This window comes from Rhinatrema bivittatum, chromosome 1 (genome assembly GCF_901001135.1).
Source record: "Rhinatrema bivittatum chromosome 1, aRhiBiv1.1, whole genome shotgun sequence".
NCBI lineage: Eukaryota > Metazoa > Chordata > Amphibia > Gymnophiona > Rhinatrematidae > Rhinatrema > Rhinatrema bivittatum.
Window position 1 is genome coordinate 113,916,540 of NC_042615.1, and position 24,627 is coordinate 113,941,166.

The window sequence follows — 24,627 nt, forward strand, 5'->3', positions numbered from 1 at the left end:
CCTGGGTGAGAGCTTGTATGTGTGTGTGGGTGCCTGGGTGAGAGCTTGTGGGTGTGAATGGATGCCAGGGTGAGAGCTTGTGTCTGTGGGTGTGAATGGAAGCCTGGGTAAGAGCTGGTGTGAATGAGTACAAGAGCATTTGTGTATGATTGAGAGCTTATATTTAAGAGACCATGAGTGTGATTGAGAGAGAGACTGGTCAGGAAGATGATTAGTGTGTGTATGTGAGAGAGAGAGACTGGTCATGGCATCTAATTGGGTGTGTGTGTGTGTGTGTGTTTGTGAGTGACTGGTTGTGGGCACTAAGAAATAGGACTGTGAGGACAGAGCTTCAGCAGTCCTTGCTGCTTCTGGTGTGTGCTATTGGCCTGGAAGGGAAAGGAGTAGGAGAGTTGCTGGAGAGGGTGAGTAAAGGTGGCTTTTTAAATTCATTGTTCAGGATTGACTGCCATTTTAATTATTGGGTATTGTGCGATGTCTGCTGTTTTGAAATATTTTATTGATATTTGGACATGTTTTAATAATTTTTATGAGTTTTTAATTGTTGGATATTATTCTGTTCAGCAGCTGTTTTGTAGCATTTTTAGTATAGCTTTACAATTATTTCTGTGTGGGGCTCTATAGCAGCTTGGCTTATTCTGTTTTCCCAGTAGGAAATGTATTAGTGTTTAGGGCCTGGTTTAATAGTTGTATTTCTTAGATAGGGTTGTTACTGTTTGAGTGTGTTCCATAATACAGGTGTAACTTTGTGCGGGTTAGTTTGTGTGCATTATTGCAGATCCTGGGACTATGTTAGGTGCTATATTTTTCTTTCCATTTCTCCAGCTTCACACTGCATGCAGAGTGGCTTTTTTGGTTTTCCATTCCAGTTTGTCTCCATATTTATAATTTGTGGTTTTTCTGTATTTGGTGAAGGTCAGTTCTGGGTGTGTGACCAAGGTGAGGTATTTTACTAGCATGTAGGCATTTGTATCAATCTTATTTGTTGTGTTTTCTCAATAGGACATGCATTAGTGGTAAATTACTGTCTTTTCATAAGGAAGGCTATTGTGCCTGGTAGTAAAAGGAGTTAGTTTTGCTTTTACTGAGATGTCATCTGAACCAGAATATCTTTTTTGTATGGTAAGTTGTATGGGTAATGCCCTAGTTCTGCTCTGCACTCATTGCTGGGGGTCGAGGGGATTCCTGTGGATGCAGAGTGCATGTTTACATTTAGCCCCATGACAGTCACATGTACAGTGTGTCACGCATGTGAGAGCCATCTGTCAGGTGTGTCCCGGCCAAAAAAAGCTTGACAACCACTGCTCTGGAGGGTACGCTGTGTTTTCTCAGGTTAGGTAACGAGGCCTTAAACAATAAAACACTAGTTTATTATCTCACGTGCAAGAAACCACTCTTAAACAGAAATAATTAATAGTGAGGTATTCGGTCAGCAGTTTTGTATAGTTCGGAGAGAAAACTTAGTAAGAAGAGGGGAGGTACAGTAATTACTCAGGAACCCACAGACTTCCAGTTGGATGATTTGGGGTTTTCTTTCAGACACAGAGAGAGCAGGAGTCTTTAATAAGGATGTGAGGAAAAAATTTTCCCACTTTGCAAATATTTTCCAAGAAATAAAAAATGTTTAATTTTCTCATAAAAATGTTTTACATAGATGAGGTTTTTTTGGGGGATGGGGGTGTCCTCCTGCTTCTTTGGGCTTCCAGCTCAGTCAGAATCAATCTGAGACTAAGACACCATGAACCTTTGTTCTTAAGTACCCCAGGGGTAGTTCTGAGAAATATAGAAATGTTATTATTGACCCGCTATGGGCCCCTTACTTTTCCTCCTTCCCCAGCATTTCCAACAGGGCTGGACAGGATCCCCATTTTGCCTGCTCAGCAAACTCTCCAAGGGCCCCCACCAGCTGCCCGGTCCTCTCGGTGATTTGAAATGCTGTATGTGGCCCTTTTTGTGAAAAGTTTGGGGACCCCAGGCTTATAGAACGAATGCGAGGGGATGTGGTAAACCATCCTGTAACGCTTTGGGAGCTCAGCAGGCGTGAGCATTTTGAAATCCTTAAAAAAAAAATGTGTCTCTCATTTTCTAGGCAGGGACCTTTGAAAATGAGGTGGAGGGAAGAAAAAAAAAGGTATTTTTCAGAAATACTCCCATTTCTTCCTGTCGAGGCAAAGGTTTTTGGGGGCATCTTTTTAGTGAGTGCCTTTTGAGAATATGTTTTTTTTGTTTTGCTTGAAAGCTGGCTGTTGCTCTGATTTCCCGCACCGTTAACAATCCTTTCAGACACGGACGTGTTTGGCTTTCGCGGCCTCATCAGACCCTGGCTGGCATATGCTGTCCACGGGCCAGAACTGCCTGTGCACGTTTACGTCTCGCAGCACCGCCATACCGACCGAGCGGCACAAGTAAACGGGGGAAAGCTTTTATTTCAGGTCTATAATCTTTCCGTCCGGGGGAGAGGTTTTGCTTTGCTGCAAGCAGACTGTTTGCTTAACGTACGGCTTCTTTCTGAACTTCTTTCAAAGCCTCCTGGTTTCCTGAGCCGTTTTTTTTTTTTTACTAACACATACTTCATAGGATTTACTCCCTTCTGCTCAGGCCTGCCATGGTTTATCTTATTGTTTAAGGCAGTTCCAGTTTGATTACATAGTTATGCTGTCATTATTTTTCCGTTTTGCAGATTGTGTTACCCATTCCACCTGACACGGATAAAAGCAAGTTTAATAGTGCTCACCAGTGGCATTCATTATGTCTTGCTTCATCGTAGGCCCAGTGGAAAAGCGAGGTTTCACATGCCCCCCCCCCCCCCCCCTCGACTCCTGTTACTTCCTTTGAGCCATAAATCTGCATCAGGCCTTCATTACGGTAGAATGCAGCCATCTCAGGGGGCTTAACTCTGAAGTAAGACGTGATCTGGGCTATCACAAGACTGCAAAAGAGCCGTATTCATGTCGTTCCAAAACATTTTGAGTTTACATATTGTGAAAGGCAGTAGCGAGACAGCTGGATGATCAGCGTAGGCAGTTCTCAAGTGAAAAATAAATGGATTTAACAGAGGTCCTGTTCATATCCCCGAGGTTGGATTGAGCCACTTTTGTATTTGTCCCGATGACGATCCCATGATTTGTTTCTTAGTTTTTGAATTTAGCTCGCACATTTTCATTGTTAGCTTATGGCAAGTTACACTCAGGTACAAGTAGGTATTCTCCTGCTTCAGAGGGCTTACAATCTAAGGGCCCTGTTTACTAAGCATTTTTCCCAAAGAGGTCCATATTCAGAAGTTAGCCAGCTAAATGAATATTTGGGCACTTATTCAGCTAAATGCTAGCAGGCTAGAATTTAGCTGGCTAAAGCCTAGATTCACCAAGCCATGGTGTTTTATCGCAGGAGGGGTCCCACTATCATGGGGAGGTGTCGCTGCGATTGTGGGGCCCCTCCACCGAAAAAACATCGTGGCTCTCTGGTGCATTGTTTTGACTCATGGCCAAACACCGTGGGCCAAAAGAGCATGCCCAGACGCCCTTTAACCTCACAGGGCCACCATCGCCTTAAAGGGCCGCTGGCCCAAAAATAAAAAATTGCAGCGAAACGGGGAGATTGAGTGGGGGTCGGGGCTGACCCCCTATCTCAGCCCGAGGCCGCCACTCAAAGTGGCCGTGACTCCCCCAAATAAAAAAGTCTAAGTGCAGTCGTGCAGGGATGGCTCCCCAAAACCAAAGATAAAGTCCCCTGTCCCAGCTACCCCCTCCAGCCATGTGACTGGGGCAAGGTCTGGGAATTGGACCTCTGCCACATGGCCTGATCCGATTCCTGGAGCTTGCCCCGATCACAAGGCTGGTACAAGTCCAGGCCATGGCCATTTTGGAAAATGGCGCCATCCGGGCCGGGTGCAAGGGTGCACCCCAGCTCCACCATGGGAGAGCCATCTTAAATTTAAGGTTTTGGTATGTGGGAGGGTGCTGGGGGGAGTGGTAGGTGGGGTCCTGGACCCTAAATTTTTTTTTTTTTTTGCTCTTAGGGGTTTTGGGGAGGTGTCAGGACCTTATTATTGATTTGGGGGCTGGGTGGCTGGGACCAGGGACTTTATCTTTATTTATTTTTTTTTGGGGGGGGGGGTCACCGCATGACTGCATTTAGACATTTTTTTTTTTATTTGGGGGAGTCAGAGCCACCTCACATGGCAGCCCCGGATTGAGGCAGGGGTCAACCCTGACCCCCCCCCCCCCCCCTCATCCTCCCCATTTTGCTGCGAATTTTTAATTTTTTGGCCGGCACTTTAAATGTGAGGTGGGAACCTTGGAACTTGCATTAGGGTCCTGGAACTCCCACTTCACATTTAATGCTTTTGAAATAGGTGGTGGTGTTTTATCCCGGCTGACCACCTTCTCAGTCCGTGCTAAAATATTTGCATAGGATTATGCATGGGTTATTGTAGTAAGGGAGGGAGCCTGGGTGAGGAGATGCAAAATATCATATGATAAACATGATATAACGCATGTTAGAGCGCTACCACGGTCCTGATGAATCTCCCTGCAAGTTAGGGGCGTTCCGGGGATGTAACTACGAGGAGTTGAGTTAGCTGGCTAAGCTATCCAGCTGACTCTGGTCGGGCCAAACAGCCGTCCTAAAGTTAGAATAAGTTTATCCGGCTAACTTTGCTATCCGGACAGTGCCTGAATATGGACCTCTAAATGGAAAAAACCTTTAGTAAATAACCCCTTGAGTTTGTACCTGAGGCAAGTCAGAGCGAAGGGTCTTGCCTAGGGTGACAAGGAGCATCGTCAGGATTTGAACCCTGGTTTCCCTCGTTTCTTAGGCTCATGCCATTAAGCTGTTCCTGCACGGTGGGGGGGGGGAGATTGAGATTTTGGTGAGCAGTATTTTGTGTGCTGATCATTTTTCATATTGCCATGTTTCTTCATGGTCATTGGATCAACAAGATAACGAAAGGCATTGTCCTGCAGGGAGAAGTGGTGGTCTGCATGCCAAATAATCCAAAAGTTTTCTTGCTGTCCTTGACGTACAACCTTGCAGTTTTCTTACCATACTGATGGGTTTTGATGGTGATTTTTCCTTCCCTGCCAGAGTCTCTGCAGCCCCCATCTTGACTTTCCCTATAATTAAGGTCCTTATCTCTTCCTAAGAACATAGACGTGCTATGTTGGGTCAGACCAAAGGTCAATCGAGCCCAGCTTCCTGTCTCTTGATAGTGGCCAATGCAGGTCATGAGCACCCAGCAGATCCTAAAGAGTAGATCCATTCCTTGTTCTTCATGCCCAGAGATAAACGGTGGCTTTCCACTGCTTATTTCCATTATTTCCAGTCTTACCTGGGAAATAATGATTTATGGATTTTTCCTTCAGGAACTCATCGAAACCCCTTTCAAAACCAGCTGTGCTGGGTGCCTGAACCACATCATCAGGCAACACATTCCACAGCTTGATTGTGCTTTGAGTTAAAAAATATTTTTTTTCATTTGTTTTAAAACTGCTACCTATTAATTTCATGGAGTGAACCCTAGAACTGTTTGAAAGGGTAAATAATTGCACCCTAAGTACCTGTATCACCCCCCACTCATAACCCCTCTGTCATCTCTTCATCAGGCTGAAGAGCCCTAACCTGTTTAGCCTTTCTTCATAAGGGTTCTATCCCCTTTGGGGCGGATTTTAAAACGAGCGCGAATAGCCTACTTTTGTTTGCGCTCCAGGCGCAAACAAAAGTACGCTGGATTTTAGTAGATACGCGCGGAGCCGCGCGTATCTGCTAAAATCCTGGATCGGCGCGCGCAAGGCTATCGATTTCGTATAGCCGGCGCGCGCTGAGCCGCGCAGCCTACCCCCGTTCCCTCCAAGGCCGCTCCGGAGGGAACTTTCCTTTGCCCTCCCCTCACCTTCCCCTCCCATCCCCTACCTAACCCACCCGCCCGGCCCTGTCTAAACCCCCCCCTTACCTTTGTCGGGGGATTTACGCCTCCCAGAGGGAGGCGTAAATCCCCGCGCGTCAGCGGGCCTCCTGCTCGCCGGGACGTGACCTGGGGGCGGGTCTGGAGGGCGTGGCCACGCCCCCGGGCTGCCCCGGGCCGTAGCCACGCCCCCGGAACGCTCCCGACGCGCCCCGAAAACGCCGCGCGGTTCGGGCCCGCCCCCGACACGCCCCCTCCGAAAACCCCGGGACTTACGCGAGTCCCGGGGCTCTGCGCGCGCCGGTAGGCCTATGTAAAATAGGCTTCCCGGCACGCAGGGCCCTGCTCGCGTAAATCCGCCCGGTTTTGGGCGGATTTACGTGAGCAGGGCTCTGAAAATCCGCCCCTTTATCATTTTGGTTGCCCTTCCTCTTCAAGGCATGCTCAGAGCCTCCATCCTTGCCTTGGAGTTGTACATTTATTAGGCTTGCTGGCTTCTTTGATTCTGAAGTGGAGGCCTGGTAGCCACATATGTAAGTATGCAGTAGCCTACTTCACCTCTCTTTAGGATGAACTATAAACAGATAAGACAATAGCTTTTTTTTATGAAAAGGCTTTGAAATTACTGATTGGTCACAGTGGTTGTGGACATAAGGGGGAAATTTTAAAGATGTAACCATTCCTGTGATTGATACAAGATATAATATATAAATACATGTCTATAGTATATATGGTTACATGTTTAAAATCCCCCCCCCCCCCCATTCGTTTGTAGGGTGAAATGAAGAATTCTTTATCAGGAATATAAGAAAGGAATAGAAAAAAATCAAGGATTTAGGATGACTTGAAAACATTTTTTTTTAAATCATTTTTTTGGATTTGATACAGTACCTGAGAAGAAGTTGATCAGATCCTATGAATTTGTTAAAGAAGAAGATTTACACTGTATATTGCTGGGAATTTAATCAGGGGAGAAGAAAAACTGATACTTCACGCATATCCAGCATAGCTCTCTGCTTCAACGGCAGGGGAGAAGAAAAACTGATACTTCACGCATATCCAGCATAGCTCTCTGCTTCAACGGCAGGGGAGAAGAAAAAAGGATTCGCACTCACAAAGCGGGGAGTAGCTGGCTTGTTACGGCGGTTACTACCCCAAACCAAATAAGCCTGATACTTCACTTTCAATGCATATCCTGCTTCAACCGCAGGGGAGAAGAAAAACTGATACTTCACGCATATCCAGCATAGCTCTCTGCTTCAACGGCAGGGGAGAAGAAAAACTGATACTACACGCATATCCAGCATAGCTCCCTGCTTCAACGGCAGGGGAGAAGAAAAACAACCAATAAGGGCTGAATAACACAGTCTGGGTAAAACAAATAAACATGGGTGTAGCTTGCTTATTGCGGCGGTTACTACCCCTACTACCCCTAACTAATCAAGCTTGATATTTCACTTGGTTGCAGCTCCATCACTGCTCTCTACATTAATGGTGGGGGTGGAAGAGAAATAGAACCAAAGAGCTAAGAGAAACAGATAAGTATGAGAAAAAAATGTGAAGCTTGCTGGGCAGACTGGATGGGCCGTTTGGTCTTCTTCTGCCGTCATTTCTATGTTTCTATGTTTTTATTTTAAGTGGTATGGCATGCTATGGAAAGGTGTGAATGTGATTAGTCTGAGTGAATGTTTGTGATTGCTTTTATTGCACTTTTTATGGGTCGGGAGATGAATCTAGTGATGTTTGTGGTTCAAATCTGTATGCTATGTATTTTGTGAACTTTGTATTTTTGTAATTTTGTATAATACATTTAAATTGATTTTAAAAAAGTCCTTTGTTGTCAATTATATACATTCTCTGGATCTTAAAATTGGTTCATTTCCTGATGCAAGGTTTAGATAAAAAGGGATATATAGATGCAGCCAAACATAATAAAGATTACTCTGTGAGGATAATTGCATGTTGGCTCCAGTCTCTGGTAATCACATGCTAAACATTTTTCTTTATGGTCTGACATGCATTTCCCTAAACTAAACATTTAAGTGCATGCCCCAGTTCTGTAGCCTAAAGGGATAAACTGACTTGGCCTTTTTAGTTTTAATTTTTGGATGATGGCTACCTCTGCTGTAGTATCTGCTGTCACAGTGTATAAAACAGCATACACACTCAGGAGTTTTACAAGATGAGAAATGTGACAGAATTACAGGCATTGTTCTGTTTCAAAGATGTCCCCAAACTGATTTCCAGGAAACTTGCAGAATATTTATTTTGGTGCCACTAATAAAAATATGACAGGCTAGCATTTCAAAGACTATTTTATAAATCCAGCATATGAAGCTATGCATACATCCCTATATCTAACTAATCTATCTATCTATACATATGTGTGTGTGTGTGTGTGTGTGTGTGTATATATATATATATATATATATATGTATACTAGCAAAATGTGCTGCCATTTCTTGGGTAGTCTGGTCTATAATAGCCTATGTGTGTATGTATGTGTGCATTTATCTGTGAGTATCTTTGTCTATGTGTAGGGGAGTTTGTGCCTGTTCGTGTGTGGATGCCTCTCCCTGTCTGTTGGGTGTCTGTGTGCTTTGGAGGAGCGTGTGTGTGTGTGAGAGTGTGCTTGTGAGAGTGTGTGTGCCTGTATATGCCTTTGTGAATGGGGGATTGTGCCTGTGTGTGGCTGGACCTGTGGATGTGTGTGTGTGTGTGTATATATATATATATATATATATATATTTTTTTTTTTTTTTAATATTTTATATATATATGTCTACCTGCATGCGTGTGTGGCTGGACTTATATATGGGTGGCTGTGCCTGTGTGTGTCTGCCTGCGTGTGTGTATTTGACTGTGCCTGCTTATGTGTGAGCCTGTCTGTGTGTATGTATGGCAAGCCGGTGGGTGTGCATGTGGGACCTTTGTGCACTTTTGCTAGCTTGTGCAAGCTTGTGTTTGCCTATGCGCGCTTGCTTGAGCTTGTGTGCACTTTTATGCAGTTGTGTGCGCTTTTCTGTACTAGTGTGAACTTGCAAGTGCTTGGACAAGCTTGTGCACACTTGCGTGAACTTGTGTGTGTGCTTGTGTGTCCTGTGCGAGTTTATGTGCGCCTATGTGTGTGTAGGTCATCCTGTCTCTATGAATGGGAGCATGAGAGATAGAGCATATTAGCCAACATTGCTGTGGTTGTCTGGTCAATAACAGCCAATGTGTATATTCACCTCTGCCTATGTGTGTGCATGTGTTTTGGGAAACCTCTGTGTGTTTGTGTGTCTGCCTGTGAAGCTGTGTGTGTGTCTGCCTGGGTGTTCTTGAGTATGAGTCTGCCTGTGTGTGCATGCGTATGCCTATATGGGTGTGTGGGTAAGTTCCTATGTCTGTGTGTGTGTATGCAGTGCATGAGTGTGTATCTTTGTGCCTCTGTGTGTATGTGTGTGCCTCTGTGTGTTTGCGAGAGTGCTTTGCAGACAGAGCATATTGTCTTTGCATATTGCACCTTCCACTGTTCTGGGCGACACCTGGTGGCCACAGACAGACACAATAGAGTGAACGACTGACCGACATGACTGACTGACACAAGCCTTTTATTATACATAAATATATATCTGTGGGGGTGTGTGTGTCTAATTTTAGATTTTAATAGAACTAAATTGTATGAGCCGATCGATCATAGCATGCTGGCTTTGTATGAAAGGATTTTTTAAAATTTGTTTTCTGTAACTAGAGTGGTCAAGAAGGATCAGCCCTGTCGCTTGGGACAACCAACAGGACAGGACTTTTGTTGTTAGAATCAGCTTCTTTTTTTTAAAATTCAGCACCTATTTAAAAATCAATTTCAGGACAGTGAAGGAATGTACAACAAGCATCCATAAATTAGGACTCTTGCTAGGAATTACCTGTGTTCTACGTGAAGCATTTTTACATATTGGAACCTATACACATAAAACACTTTAAGTAAGACATTAATGTGAACAACTGTGCTCCCCCCCCCCCCCCCCCCCCCGTCACAAATATATCTAACTAGGGCTGAATGGTTTATGGGCTGAGGTTGCTGTGCATTTTTCAACATGCAGTGTCGTAACCAGATATGGGAAGCAGATGTTTTTTGTGTATGAGTAGCACTGAACTGTCGGCTCTTAATCAGAGGGATATATTTTGTTCTGGTTACTTTTACCTACGGAGATGAAACATGAGATAAGTTTTTATGTGCTTGTGAGAATTCTGTGAAAGAGAAACTGGAAAGGTCAGGTCTGGTTTGAATTTATTTGCAAAGTACTGAAAGTTAGCACAGGCAGGTCTTTATCCATCTAGTCTCTGCACGCAGCCCGGTGTCATATTTCCATGCCCTCCCCGCCCCCACCTCCATCCTGGGGAAAGCTTTTGGACGGTCTGGGCGGTTTATTTACAAGCAGTATTTTCCCAATTATTTTCCCAAATGTAACCGACTGTGTTACTAGCAAGGTGTACTAGCAGTACTAGGGAAATGTAGGTAGGGGTGAGGATGTTTTTAGTTGGTAGTTAAATTAAAATCACTAAGATCCCCTTTTGGGACAACCCAGTTGCCGAGTACTGCACCCGTGTTGTTCTTTAAATTTTCTGTTTATCCATTTACAAATCCAAATACGAGCAAAATTTACACTTGCACAGAAAATAGGCATAAACATACAGAATAACAAAAAAGAAAAATCTTCAACTGTAAATGCATCAGAATTATACGCCCTAGTAAGCCTTCTAGTAATGAGGGGAACTAGATTGCACAAAATCTCAGAATAAATTATAGGAAAGGTGCCGGAAGAGATGACAATAAATGCTGCAATTAATGGGCATCCTCAACTAATGTAATAGGAAAGATCTTAGCTGGTTGGGTCGAAAGAAATTTCTATCAGACATTTTACAGGATATCTCAAGAAAAAATCCTTTCCCAGATATTTCACTTCCTGTCCCATCTGAAGAAATAATCTCCTTCTGTTCTATTTCTGATTACACACATCTGAGAACAACCAAATCTTCTGACCCATAAACAAATTACCCCTATGTCGAGAAAAAGTTTCATGATAGAATCTTTATCTGTCTCAAAGGCAAAAGAAATTAAAGTGTCACAATGTGACACTTCTTCAGCAGAATCCTCAAGGAATGCAGATAAATCCAAATTGTCTGTAGACACTTATGAAGTGTCTTCAGCTGATGGTATCTCCACCTCATGCTTCTTAAATGGATGATAAAAGGCCTTATTTGGGGGAGGAGGCAGAGAGGAACCACATTCTCAGGTACATGCAGAACACCAATCAAATATTTTTTGAATAGTTCTTTTGGATCAATAGCCGAAACCAGGAGAATATTGAGAGCTTTAACATTCAGATACCTCAGTCTATTTTCAAACATCTCGAATTTCCATTCACAAGCTATCCCGTACTGACTTAAAATTTAGTCCATTAGTGAGCTCTTCAATCTAGAGATTTGCCCTTTAGTAGTTTCCAAAGAAGTACCAATATCGCCCAACTTAATACTCACAGTTCACTCAAAAATCATGATAGCCTGCCCAAATCTTCCAGCCCAGAATTGATTGGTGTCTCCAAACGAGATCCAAGGAGGAGCAGGAAGCCCCAAGGAATCTGAGGAATCAGTTTCCTTTCCTTTTTCCCTCGTCAGTTCTTCCAGCTGTAATTGCTGGTACTTCTTCTGAGCTGCAGGGTATCTGAAAATCCCTTCCGGGTGGAAAGGTGGATGACATTGTGGGATATGCACCTCCTGTTTTCCCACTCCACTGTACTTATGCTCCTTTTATTGAATGCACAAATATTCAGAAATCTGTTCTCATATGGCAAACAGTACTTAAAAGCAGAAGTGGCTAAAAATTGTTACAAATTCTTCAAACACCAATAAAATATTTCAAAACAGCAGACACATCACATAATACCCAATAATTAAAATGGCAGTCAATCAAGAAAATTAAACTTAAAAAGCCACCTTTACTTACCCTCTCCAGCAGTTCTCCTACACCTTTCCCTTGAAGGCCACACCAGAAGCAGCAGTAGCTGCTGAAGCTGTCCTCATGGTCCTCTTCCTTAGGGACCACAACCAGTCTCTTCTCTCTCTCTCTCTCACACACACACCGGTCATCTCCCTGATCAGTCTCTCACACATATACATGTTACCTCTCTGACCAGTCTTTCTCAATCACACAATGCTCTAGCTCTCTCTTACTTACAGGCTTTCAATCACACACATGTTCTCTCTATCTCACGTACAAACAGATTCATATGTGTATGTGATTTGTACATGGTCCAATCGCAATAATTATTACAGACGTAAAAAAATATATTATAAAGTAAAAAAATATGTTGTAAAATAAAAGATAATTATGAGACGATGTTTTTGATGACCTGTTTTGTATGTCATTGTTTCACATACATGCCACACACACACAGAAGCACCCTTCCTGTCTCATATACACACCACACACACACACACACACAGAAGCACCCTTCTTATTTCACACACACACACATAGAAGCACCCTTCCTGTCTTACATACACATCTCACAGACACAGAAGCACCCTCCCTGTCTCACATACACGAAGCGTCCCACCTGTCTCACATACACAAAGCATCTTCCTTGTCTCACATACCACACACACACACAAGCACCCTTCCTTTCTCACATACACACACACACAGAAGCACCCTTCTGATCTCAAATACACACACATAGAAGAACCCTTCCAATCTCAAATACACATACACTCACACACAAAGGCCCCCAGCTGAACAGCTCATCTTCAGCCCCACCGGCCTGGTCTCCAGCAGAGGCTAGCAGTGCTGGTCTTCCTTTCTTTGGCCCCGCCGGCCTGATCTCCAGCGGCAAAGGCAGCGGCTCCAATCTTCAGCCTCAATGATCTGGTCTCCGGCGGCGGCCAGCAGCATCTGTCTTCGCGTCTTCGGCCCCGCTAGCTGCGCCAGTCTTCGTTTCTTTGGCTCTGCTGGCCTGGTCTCCGGCAGCAGCAACCAGTGGCTCCGATCCTTGGCCCCGCCGGCTGCGAGAAGCACGCGACACACTGGTGTCTCACGACACACCGGTTGAGAGTTTCTGCTCTAGAGGAGAGACAAGACAGTGGGAATATGACATTTAAATATCTGAAATATGGAAAGAAAGCTGTAGAAATAGGGTGGCAATCATGGAATGCCCTCCTGGAGGAGGTGGTGGCAACAAAGATGGTAGCAGAATTTAAAAAAGTGTAGGATAAACACAAAGGATCCCTTATTGGCAAGAAGACAGAAATGAAACACTGGGGTAATCTGCATGGAGAGAAAGTTACACTTCTAAACTAAAAGCTTGGGGGTAACCTGCTTAGAGTGGCAATCATAGTCCTAAACAGAAGGTATGGAGGGTAACTTGCACAGAGTAGCAGTTAAAAATCTAAAAGCCTTGTTGGGCAAACTGGATGGACCTCACCTGGAGTATTCTGTCTAGCTGTAAAGGCCGTACTTTTGGAAGGGTATAGACAGAGTGGAGGCAGTCCAGAAAAGAGCTTCCAAAATGGTGTGGCGTCTGTACCAGAAGTCTTAAGATGAGATTTAGGGATCTAAATATGTACATCCTAGAGGAGAGGTGAGAAAGTTATATATAATTGAGACATTCATATACCTGAAAAGTATTAATGGTTCACAAGAATTCAACTTTTTTTCATTGGAAAAGAAGTTCTAGAACAAGGGGTCATGATACATGGCTTTATTTATTTATTTATTTATTTAATGATTTTTATATACCGTCATTCGGTAAAGCCATCATAACGGTTTATAAAAGCTCAAAATGCAGGATTTTTAACAATTGAGCAAAAAGGGATAACAGGAAGTATATTAAACAAAGGAGAGATATTCAATTGCAAAGATATTAACTGGCATTTGCACTACAGGTTGCACTAAGGGGTGCACAAAGGGGAGGGCCCCTTTGGCGCGCGGTGCAGGGCGCCTTTCAACGGTCGGAGCTGCCCCTGGTGACATCGGGGGGGGAGGGGGCTTCCGATCGGGTCTCTCCCTCACATTGCAGTTCTGTTTTTTTTTCCCCTTTTTCAGTTTCAGGTGATATTTTTTTCTTCTCTTCTGTTCCCATGGCGATGGAGAAGTGCCGCAGGGCGCCCAATGGTGATGGGTGGGCTGCCAGCTCGAGGACACTGGTGGCAGGGCGCCTTTCAACAGTCGGAGCTGCCCCTGGTGACGTCAGAGGGGCCGGGGCTTCCAATCGGGTCTCTCCCTCACATTGCAGTTCTGTTTTTTTCCTTTTTCAGTTTGAGGATATAGGCTCAGAAGCAACATCAGGAAATATGTGATGGGAATAGTAATAAAGTTGTAAACTAACTACCATCTTCCCAAATCATCTCGAGCTGTTCATAGACAAGGCGATTCAAAAATTTTCATGAAGTTATTATTATGATGTAATGTCCAGTTACTCTCTTCAAATGGAATTTAAGTTACTGCCTCTTGGTATACAGAGGGTTTTGTGTCTTTTCATATAATTTCTAATAGGATGCATTGATGATTCAGATGGTGTCGGGGTTTATATTTGTGACTGACATAAGCCCAAGATCGACTTTGCTTTCTTTATATAATTTAAACAAATGTTAGTTACCACAACATAAAACTTATTTAAATTTATGAAGAATTCCTTATGTTCATTTTATTTTTAGGTCAAGCTGTTCAAATTTAGAATAACGTAGTAAGTGTTAAGTTCACTTGCAAAATTTTGAATGTCGTGCTGGCTAAGGACTAGTTTAGGTTGTGGTTACTGAATAACATAGTAAATGATGGCAGATAAACACATAAATGGCCCATCCATTCTACCCAGTTAAGCTCCACAAGATTCTGGCAAATGAAGTTATGGGAGATCCTGAGTACCTGTCTCTCTTCTGCAAGAAAGATCTATCTTAAGTTCAAAATGCAGAAACAACATGGCTTCGGAGTTGTCACACCAATCAACTGTGGAGTTTGCTCTTAAGAAAGCGAAGAAATTACAGACTTACTCGAATACCCCCATCTCAGGAATAAACCCGAAACTCCTGGACGCTTTCAACAAGAAGGTCTTTCAGAGCTCCATTTTGTCCATTCGCATCATGAATCATAAGTTCTATATTGTTCAATACATTTATGAATGTCTGCAGCAACTCAAGCCTTTCTTCCCTTCTATTGATGCTGGGAACCATTATCTTCAGCTGTTTCTGGATGCCTTAGAAGATGTATGACACCTGCATATAGTGTGCGAGTCCTACAAAACCTTTTGTGCACTTTGGCTGTGTCCATAGGCACATGCCACATGCATGTCTGAGAGCTAGTGGCATTTGGAAAGATGTCCATGAAAAGCTGGCAGACCTTTCCTGTCTAGTTGACAACATGTTCAGTGAAAAACTCAAAGAAATAGTCACCCAAATCAGTGAGCAGAACTTGGTAGTGCGGTCACTTTCCATAGGTCCTGATAAACCTTCTACTTCTAGGCATTCCTTCTTGTCTTATAAGTGGCCTTATTATCAGAGGTGTCATTTACAGTCCTTCCACAGATACCATTTCCCACCTCTTATGGCCCAACATCTGAAGCAGCCTCTGCAAATACCTAGCCAGTGTGAAGGCCTACAGCCTAAGGTAACATCAAAGTCCGGGCCTAGTTTTTGATTGCGCTGATAACCTCCCCAGCTGGAGGTACCAGTCAGGGGTAGAATCCAGGCCTATGTGAAGAAATATTGCTTCATTACGCAGAATAAGTAGATTCTCAAGATTGTACAATTTGGATGCTGACTGCATTTTACCTATGTTCCTCTCTCACGTACCATCTCTCCACCTGGAGACCATGCAACTGCAACAACTTTGCCTGGAGGTGCAATCCCTTCTTCAACAGCAAGCAATAGAGCCGGTTCCGGTCTCTCAACAGGGGCAAGGCTTCTATTCCTGCTACTTTCTCATTCTAAAGAAGATGTGAGGAATGAGACCCATCCTGGACTCGAGGAGTCCGATGTTCAGAAGAAATTTAGCTAGTCGAACTGGATTAATCCAGGTGCTACTTAGCTGGATAAGTGTCTTATCCAGCTACGTTTTAGCCAGATAACTCAGGGGTGGGGAATGGGTGCACTGGGGAGAGTCGAGTAAGCTAGTTAAGTCATCTGGCTAACTCCAATATTCAGCCGGATAACTTATCTGTCTAACTCGGTTCAGGCCACAGGGCTGTCCTAAAGTTAGCCGGATAAGTGTATCCGGCTAACTTGACGAGTTGCACAACAGTTGAATATGGACCCCAAGAAGTCTAAACAGGCACTTAGTCCAGGAAAACCCAAGATGTATTCTCTCTTCATGATTCTTCCCTTCATACTACAGGAGGAGTAGATGCGTTCACTGGACCTCAAGGATGCGTGCACACATATTCCAATTCACCCCTCCCATTGGCGTTATCTGTGGTTCAAGGTGGACTCTCTTCACTATCAGTACTGGTTTGGCATCTCGGTGGCTCCAAGGATGTTTGCCAAGTCCTTTGTAGTTGTGGTAGCTTAGTTGCGCCATCAGGGAATCCAAATTTTCCCATACCTTGATGACTGGTAATGGCACACTCTCAGGTAGCAATGCCGGACTTGTTGCAGAGATCAGTCTGTCTTCTCCAGAATCTGGAGTTCGTGATCAATTTCAAGAAGTCCAATCTAGTCCCAACACAGTGGTTGACGTTTATCAGAGCATGCACAGACTCCTTTCATGAGAGGGCCTTTTTGTGCAAGATGTTATCCACACATGCTTCCCTAGCCAGATCCGTTTTCGTGGTGTCAGGCCATATGGGGGCAGCTGTTTACATGGTCCTGATGACATGTCTCTACTTGTGTCATCTCCAGTGAGGTCTGCATGCCCAATGGGATCAACAAATTCAGCCCCTGTCCTCTTTGTTTCAAATTACTGAATTCATGAGGCAAGACCTGTCCTGGTGGCTTAGTCCCTTGGTACTTTAGGAGGGTGCTCTTCTCTCATTGCCACATCAAATGATGTTAATGACAGATGCCTCCACAAAAGGTTGGGGCACCCATAGCTGATCTCTTTGAACCCAAGGGGTTTGGTCCCTTGAAAAACGTCACTTCCAGTTACGCTCTCATGGCATTTGTATAGGTTCTCTGAGGGAAATGAATTCTAATTCAGACAAACAACCAAGAGGCCAGTATAAAGAGGTTAGGTCTGTTCAGCTTGGAGAAGAGATGGCTGAGGGGGGACATGATAGAGGTCTACAAAATCATGAAAGGACTTGAAAAGGTAAATGTAAATCGGTTATTTACTCTTTCAGACAATAAAAGGACTAGGGAGCACTCCATGAAGTTAGCAAGTAGCTCATTTAAAACAAATTGGAGAAAATTCGTTTTCACTCAGTGTTTAATTAAGCTCTGGCATTCATTGCCTCACTGGGTTTAAAAAAAGGTTTGGATAAGTTCTAGAGGAGAGGTCCATAAACTGCTATTAATCAATAAAGAATAGTATCTTGGGATCTATTTAATGTTTAGGTACTTGCCAAATACTTGTGACTTGGATTGGCCACTGTTGGAAACAGTATGCTGGGCTTCATGGACCCTTGGTCTGACCCAATATGGCATCTCTTCTGTTCTTATGTAGAGTTCTGTACGATAGTGCAATCTTTGATAATATCTGGCCTTGATTATTGTAACCCTTTATATTGGCCTTCCAGCTTATGCCTTAAGACCCCTCCAAATCATTCAAAATTCTGCCGCCAGTGTTAACCACAACATCTTACATTGAACACATTACTCCTGTTCTCTAGTCTTTACACTAGCTTCCATCCCACGGCATATCCAGTATAAAGTGGCAGTAATTGTTCACAATATGCTAATCAATCTATCTTCACCTTGGATTTCTTCAACACTAAAAATATACACCCCTTTAAGATCACTTAGATCCTCCAATCAGGGTCTGCTTGATGTCCTCTCACCAAAGGCTGTTCATCTTGATGAAACAAGAAAAAGGGCATTTTCAACTGCAGGCCCAATTTTGTGGAATTTCCTTTCAGCTGCTATTTGGGGTATAAAAGATTTAAGGCCTTTAAGAGTCCGCTCCACAAGGGCCAGCTGATTCTCAATGCACCAACGTGGCCCAGGCAGATAGGTATCCATATTTCGTACGACTGTTCAGCAGACCCCAATTCCTTTAGGGGTGAAGCCAGTTTTGCTGATTCACAATGACACTCTTTTTTCACTCCAACCCTCATTCCCTTCATCTGACATATTGGAGGTTAAGTGTGAAATAATCGTCAGACTTTCCTTTTCCAGGGAAATTGAGGACTTTATGGTCTCAATCAGGAAACCATCTACCAGGCGGGCCTATGTTTTCAAGAGATTCACCAAATGGTGTCATCGGAAGGCCATCAATCTGCTTGTCTACTTGTTCTGTCTTTTGCAATCCGTCCTTGCTATGTTCTCAGTGAGAGTACATCTCAGTGCCGCAGCAGCTTATCACGTTGTTGTCAATGATAGGCTCCTCTCGATGCATCCCTTATTGTCTAAATTCATGAAAGAGTTGTGGCAAGTCTCTCTGAACCAGAAGCCTCCAAATCCATGCTACCTGAATGAAGTGCTCACTTAGTTCATGAAATCACCATTTGAGCCATTGGAGTCTGCTTCCCAGTAACATTCCGTTGCAACCCTCAGTTTGGGACTCCCCAGTTGTCATGGTTAATTTAGCCTGCTTTTTGAGAAAAAAATGTTTACTTACCATAAATGGTGTTTGCTGTAGATAGCAGGATGAATTAGCCATGCTAAATACCTGCCCGCCTCCCTGGAGAGATGACTATGTATTTCTGTTAGCTTGAAATTTTTAAGGCAGTGCCTGCATGGGAACTCCTGTGCATGCTCAGTAGAGTTCAAAGCTGTATTAGCTAGGAGAGACACAGATCCGTTCAGTGCTGCCGGATGATAATACCCACTTGTCATAGTTAATTCATCTTGCTATCTACGGAAATCACTATTTATGGTATGCAAACTTGCTATATCATATTACCAAAAAACTAATTATTGCAATAAATCCCCACAGCCACCAAAGTTTGTGAGACTGTTGTACAGAATCTGACCTTCCCCAGTCTTATTAAAGTTTGGGTTTTAACTATTGTCCTTCCATGCAGGTCACCTCAGCCTTCTTGGAAGCCTGATGCTATTGAACCCCTGCTGTTTAGGATCGCAGCCATTGCATCATGCAGCTTATTAATTTATTTATGTATTTATTTGGATTGATTATCCACCTTCTTGAATAAGCATTTCACCTCAATGTTTTCTTAGCCTGCTGCAATCATACCACTGCTGATTAGAGTTGTTTAATTACTGTACCATGCAGGTTACCCCATGCCTTTTGGAAGCACAGGACAGTCATACCACTACTAATGGGCCTGAACCACCGCTCCATGCAGAATACCATAGTGCTTTATTACCATCTTCTTGCACTAGGGATCATTTGTGTTTATTCCATTCTATTTCGAATTCTGTTAGTGATTTTGTCTCCACCTCTTACCTCAAGGAGAGCATTTCAGGCTTATACCACTTTTTGCGTAATAAAGTATTTCATGATGTTCCTGAGTCTTAACTCTACAACTTCTTTTCCAAACCAAAAGGTTTGCTTCTTGTACATTGTTAATACCTTTCAGGCATTTAAATGTCTCTGTCTGTCTCTCTTCTCTAGGATATACATATTTAGGTCCTCAAGTCTTGACCCCACACTATTTTAGTTGCCTTTTTCTGGGTGGCCTTTAGCCTCATTCTATCCTTTCTGAAACAAGGCCTCTAGAACTGAACACAGCCTTCTAGGTGAGGCTGTAGCTAGGTAGAATCCCCAGGCTGTAGCACAATGATGGGCTGTTTTTGGGTGGATACATGCATCTTTGTCATGTGTCTATTTTCTTTTTGTTTTACACTGAAGGATGGAAGGTTTGCCTTAAGAACATGAGACTATAAGTGTAGCTGGGTCAGATCAAAGATCCATCAAGCCCCGTATCCGGTTTCCAACAGTGGCCAATCCAAGTCACAAGTACCTGATAGGATCCCAAGGGGTAGATAGATTTCAAGCTGCATTTCCTAAGAATAAGCAGTGAATTTCTGCAACTCACTTTAATAACGGATAATGACCTTTTCCTCCAGGAACTTGTTCAAACCTTTTTAAAGGCAGTTACACTTTTAGCTTTCACCACATCCTCTGGTAACGAATTCCAGAGTTTAATTATGTGTTGAGTTAAAAACATATTTTCTCTTACTAGTTTTAAATTTATTACCTAATAACTTCATTTTGTGTCTCTTGGTCTTTGAAGTTTTCAAAAGAATAAACAACTGATTACTGAATGGTGTTACCCTTGAACTGATGTAGCCATTCACATATGCAGGTGTATTTCTTTACTAAATTGCATTTATGCCACACCTCATGATAGAATAGTCTAAGACCTGCGGCAGATAATGGTGACCATAAAATAAGGGTACCTTTGTTACAGCTCGTTAACAGGAGGATATAAAACTGAAAGGAAAGACTTATACAATGGTAGAGTGATAGGGGCAGGGTACAAACTGCAGCAGCACACTCGGCCACAGAATATTATATTGCCTAGTCAACATTTTTCCATTTGTATGGCGGGTTTTCTTTCATACATCTGGTTTTGCAAATAACCTTGCTTGGTTTTCTCTGCAGATCACTACTGTATTTTCCTTTGTTCAAGTCTTATATCCATGTGTACAAAAAAGTGCATGCTTGGAGGTTTTCCTTCTGAGCTACCTTCTTTTCCATAGTCTTCTAGGTACTATATGGGCCCGACATAATGACATGTGAGTAAAAGCAAGCTAAATTTTAGTTCTCATTTTCTTTACTCACATGGTAAAAATGTAGTTAAATCTTGTTGCAGTAAGCTAAATGCTTTGCTAATGCAGTGGGAGTAAAAAAAAAAAAAAAGGCATGCTAATCCAAAAATGTGCACAGAAGACATGCTGGGGAAGACATAAAATATGGTTTATATGCATTAAATATGTCACAGAAAACATACCGTATTTTTCGCTCCATAAGACGCACCTAGGATTCAAAGGGGGAAAATAAATTAAAAAAAAAAAATGGTGTGCTAAACCTGCTCTGTTCCCGGGCGTCTGTGCGTCTTATGGAGCAAATTAGGGGATTGCATAAACATTTTTTTTGTCCCCATTTCGTTTTCGGGACTGGGGAGGGCCATTTTGGTCCACTCCCAGATCAGAAAACTTCTATCATTCTCTTTCTGTGGGAACTCCCCCCCCCCCCCCTGGAAAAAAACCACCCCCATCCCAACCCTTTAAATTTAATTAACTACAATCACCCACCCTCCTGACCCCCCCAAGACCTGCCAAAAATCGCGCAGGTGGCCCTTGTCCTTACCATGTCACAGGGGCTACCGGTGCTGTCGGCGCCATTTTGATTACTGGCAGCCGACGGCCCTTTGCTCTTACTACATCATAGGGGCTGACCAATGGCACCAGTAGCCCCTGTGACATAGTAAGGGCAAAGGGCCTTCGGCACCATTTTGATTACTGGCAGCCGACGGCCCAAGTGCAGGAGATTGCTCCTGGATCCCCGCCGGACCACCAGGGACTTTTGGCAGGTCTTGGGGGGGGGGGGGGGTGGCAGGAGGGTGGGGGGGTTGTAGTTAGTTTTTTAGTTTTTTTTTTTTTTTTTTATATTCGCTCCATAAGACGCACAGACATTTTCCCTCCACTTTTGGGGGGAAAAAAAAGTGCGTCTTATGGAGCGAAAAATATAGTAATTTGTGCACACAGTGTCTTCTGCATATAAAACAAGGTTTCTATGCACAAAACACAATGTGCACATAAAAAATAATGGGATCTATTTTAAGCTGCTGTGCGACTCTCGGCTAGTTAGCTGGATAAACATATCCGGCAAACCAGTAGGGTATATTCAGTGGCAGTTCAGCCGCTGTGCGGTTCGGCTAGTTAGCTGGATAAACATATCCGGCTAACCAGCAGGGTATATTCAGTGACAGCACAGCCTCTGTGCGGTTCGGCTAGTTAGCTGGATAAACATATCCGGCTAACCAGCAGGGTATATTCAGTGGCACTTCAGCCGCTGTGTGGTTCGGCTAGTTATCTGGATAAATATATCCGGCAAACCAGCAGGGTATTTTCAGTGGCAGTTCAGCTGCTGTGCGGTTTGGCTAGTTAGCTGGATAAACATATCCGGCTAACTAGCAGGGTATATTCAGTGGCACTTCAGCCGCTGTGCGGTTCGGCTAGTTAGCTGGATAAACATATCCGGCTAACCAGCAGGGTATATTCAGTGGCAGTACAGCCGCTGTGCGGTTCGGCTAGTTAGCTGGATAAACATGTCCGGCAAACCAGCAGGGTTTGCCGGACATGCAAACCAGCAGTGGCGCAGCTGAATATACCCGACTATCTTTAGGACTATCTTTAGGACAGCACTACAGCCCGACCAGAGTTAGACACTTAACTTCTCCTTGGATCGCCTCTGCCTGCCCATTTATCCAGCTAAATGTTAGCCGGGTAACCAGTTATCTGACTAGAATTTAGTTGAATAAGTGCTAAATATAGCCGGGTAAGCCATTTAGATGCTTAATTATTACATTATTTGTCTGAATGGCTTTTGAATATGGACCTCAGTTTGTGTGCAAAGCACATGCTTTGCACAAATTCTCTGTTTTATGTGTATAAACTCCCCTGCACCATGACTTTCGGGTTCAGCCCTATAGACTAACATTAGCCCCAGTAACTTTCTGACCAGAATTTCAATTTCCAGTCAGTTAAGCCTATGCTCGTCTTTGCATCAAGAAATAATAGATAACGCCTTCATTGACATGAGATTTAAATGGAGAAGTGTTAATTTTTCACATGCAAAACGCCTTGCTGCATCAAGAGAAAGTCTGGGCACAAAAAAGTGCACACATTTGCGGATGAAACTGTGCACACATTATTACGTTGGGGCTTGTGTGGGTTACCATCCCAGTTTAACCGAAGTTTTGCACTGTATTCTTCTGCTTTCCACCTTCAACATTTTAATACCTGGAAGCTGATCTTCGCCACCAGATCTTAGCCTTGGCAGCACTGGAGCAAGACAGTATCATTTCCCCAGTAGAGCACAGTTTGTGTGCTTGGTGCAGCATCTCGGAGACTTCTTCATCTGCACTGTGTTTGCACATGGGACAGATCAAGAAAACATTTCCATTACTCATGCCAGCTTTTATTTGCGGAACCATGAGTGTAATTGCTGTCGTTTTTAAGGCCCTGGAGCCCGTGGAAGGGAGTTTTCGCTTTTTAGTACAAAGGATAGAAATACATCCATGCCTTCAATAAATACGCCTTTTAAGATCCTTAAAAAGAAATTAAATGGTCCCTACAACAGAAAACACTGTATTTACACATTTGGATCTTATAATTGGAATGCTCTAGTAGCAGAATTTCTTACAACTGGAATCTGCAGCAAAATACAAATTCCAGCACTTGTGTCTGAGATGCTTTGTTTAAAGTGTAGGAAGCTGATGGTGTGGAGAGAAGTGAGAGAGCCTGTGTATGCATCCAGGAGGAATTTCTGTAGCAGTCAGTTTTCTTTTTTCATGCCCAGAAGTAGACAAATCTGTATTTCCTAGAAAAGCTTGGATGGAGGGGGGATATGACAGAGACATTCATAAACCTTAGAGGATATACAGTACACAAGAAGTAAGCATTTTCCATTGGAAAGGAAGTTTCTAGAATGAGAGGTCATGATATAGTGCTTAAAGGTGGTAGACCTGGGAATAATATAAAGAAATATTTCTCCACAGAAAGGGTGCGGGATAATATTGATTAACTGTGTGCCTGGCTGTTACTATTGTCATTTCTTTAAAAGCCTATTTCCTGATCTCCTCATTGTCTCCGACTGTATTTGCTGTAAACCACTTGGATTTATGTAGCAACTTTCATCCCAGTGGTGCCCTAGCACTGTGGGATTCTGGCATTTCGCAAGTATTACATGCATGCACCTCAGGGGTGGATAACCTAACAAACTGATTGTAGCATCGAGAAAGGACAACAGTTCCCAAAGCTAGAAGGATGATAGCCTATATTCAGCCCAAAACATCTAGCTGTAGGAGCAGACCCAAGTCTGACTAAGCCCTGAATTAGCAAATCCAATTCAGACCTCAAGCCACCACAAAGTCTGCTTAAGCAACCAGACACATGTTTTGGATGAGTAAAGCCCAATGTGAAAAAAGAAATGATGTCTGGATAAAGTCAAGTGAAGAACATGACGATGAAGTGACTGCAGATCGTAGATCAGAGCTCGAGCTGTCTGGAGAAAGTCAAGTGAAGAACATGACGATGAAGTGACCGCAGATCATAGATCAGAGCGGTAAAAGAATAGTCAGAGTCTAGGCAAGGGGTCATTGGCAGGTGGCAGACAAGAGTGGTCAGAGTCCAGGCAATGAGTCAAATCCAGGTGGTCAGTTCAAAGAGAAGAAAAGGAGGACACAAGAGGGACTGATACAGAACGGCTGGTAAGCAGGCAGGCAGGGAAGCCGGATATGATGAAGTATGGCGGGCTGGAGAGATGAGACAAGGCTGGATGAGGCAGGGCAGGCTGGAGAGGCGAGGCAAGGCTGGGCGCAGGAAGGATGCTGGCAACATGCAATACCACTGGTGGGAGGACCTGTTGCTGAGGCAAGCTAGGGATGTTTGCTGGGCCCTTTTATAGG

At 43.6% G+C, this 24,627-nt stretch overlaps 1 protein-coding gene across 1 annotated transcript in view; it reads left to right on the forward strand.

The window, feature by feature from the left end:
- STOX2 (storkhead box 2) overlaps window positions 1–24,627 on the forward strand; it is a 257,037-nt gene that overhangs the window by 44,057 nt on the left and 188,353 nt on the right. The gene's annotated exons all lie outside the window — the stretch shown is intronic.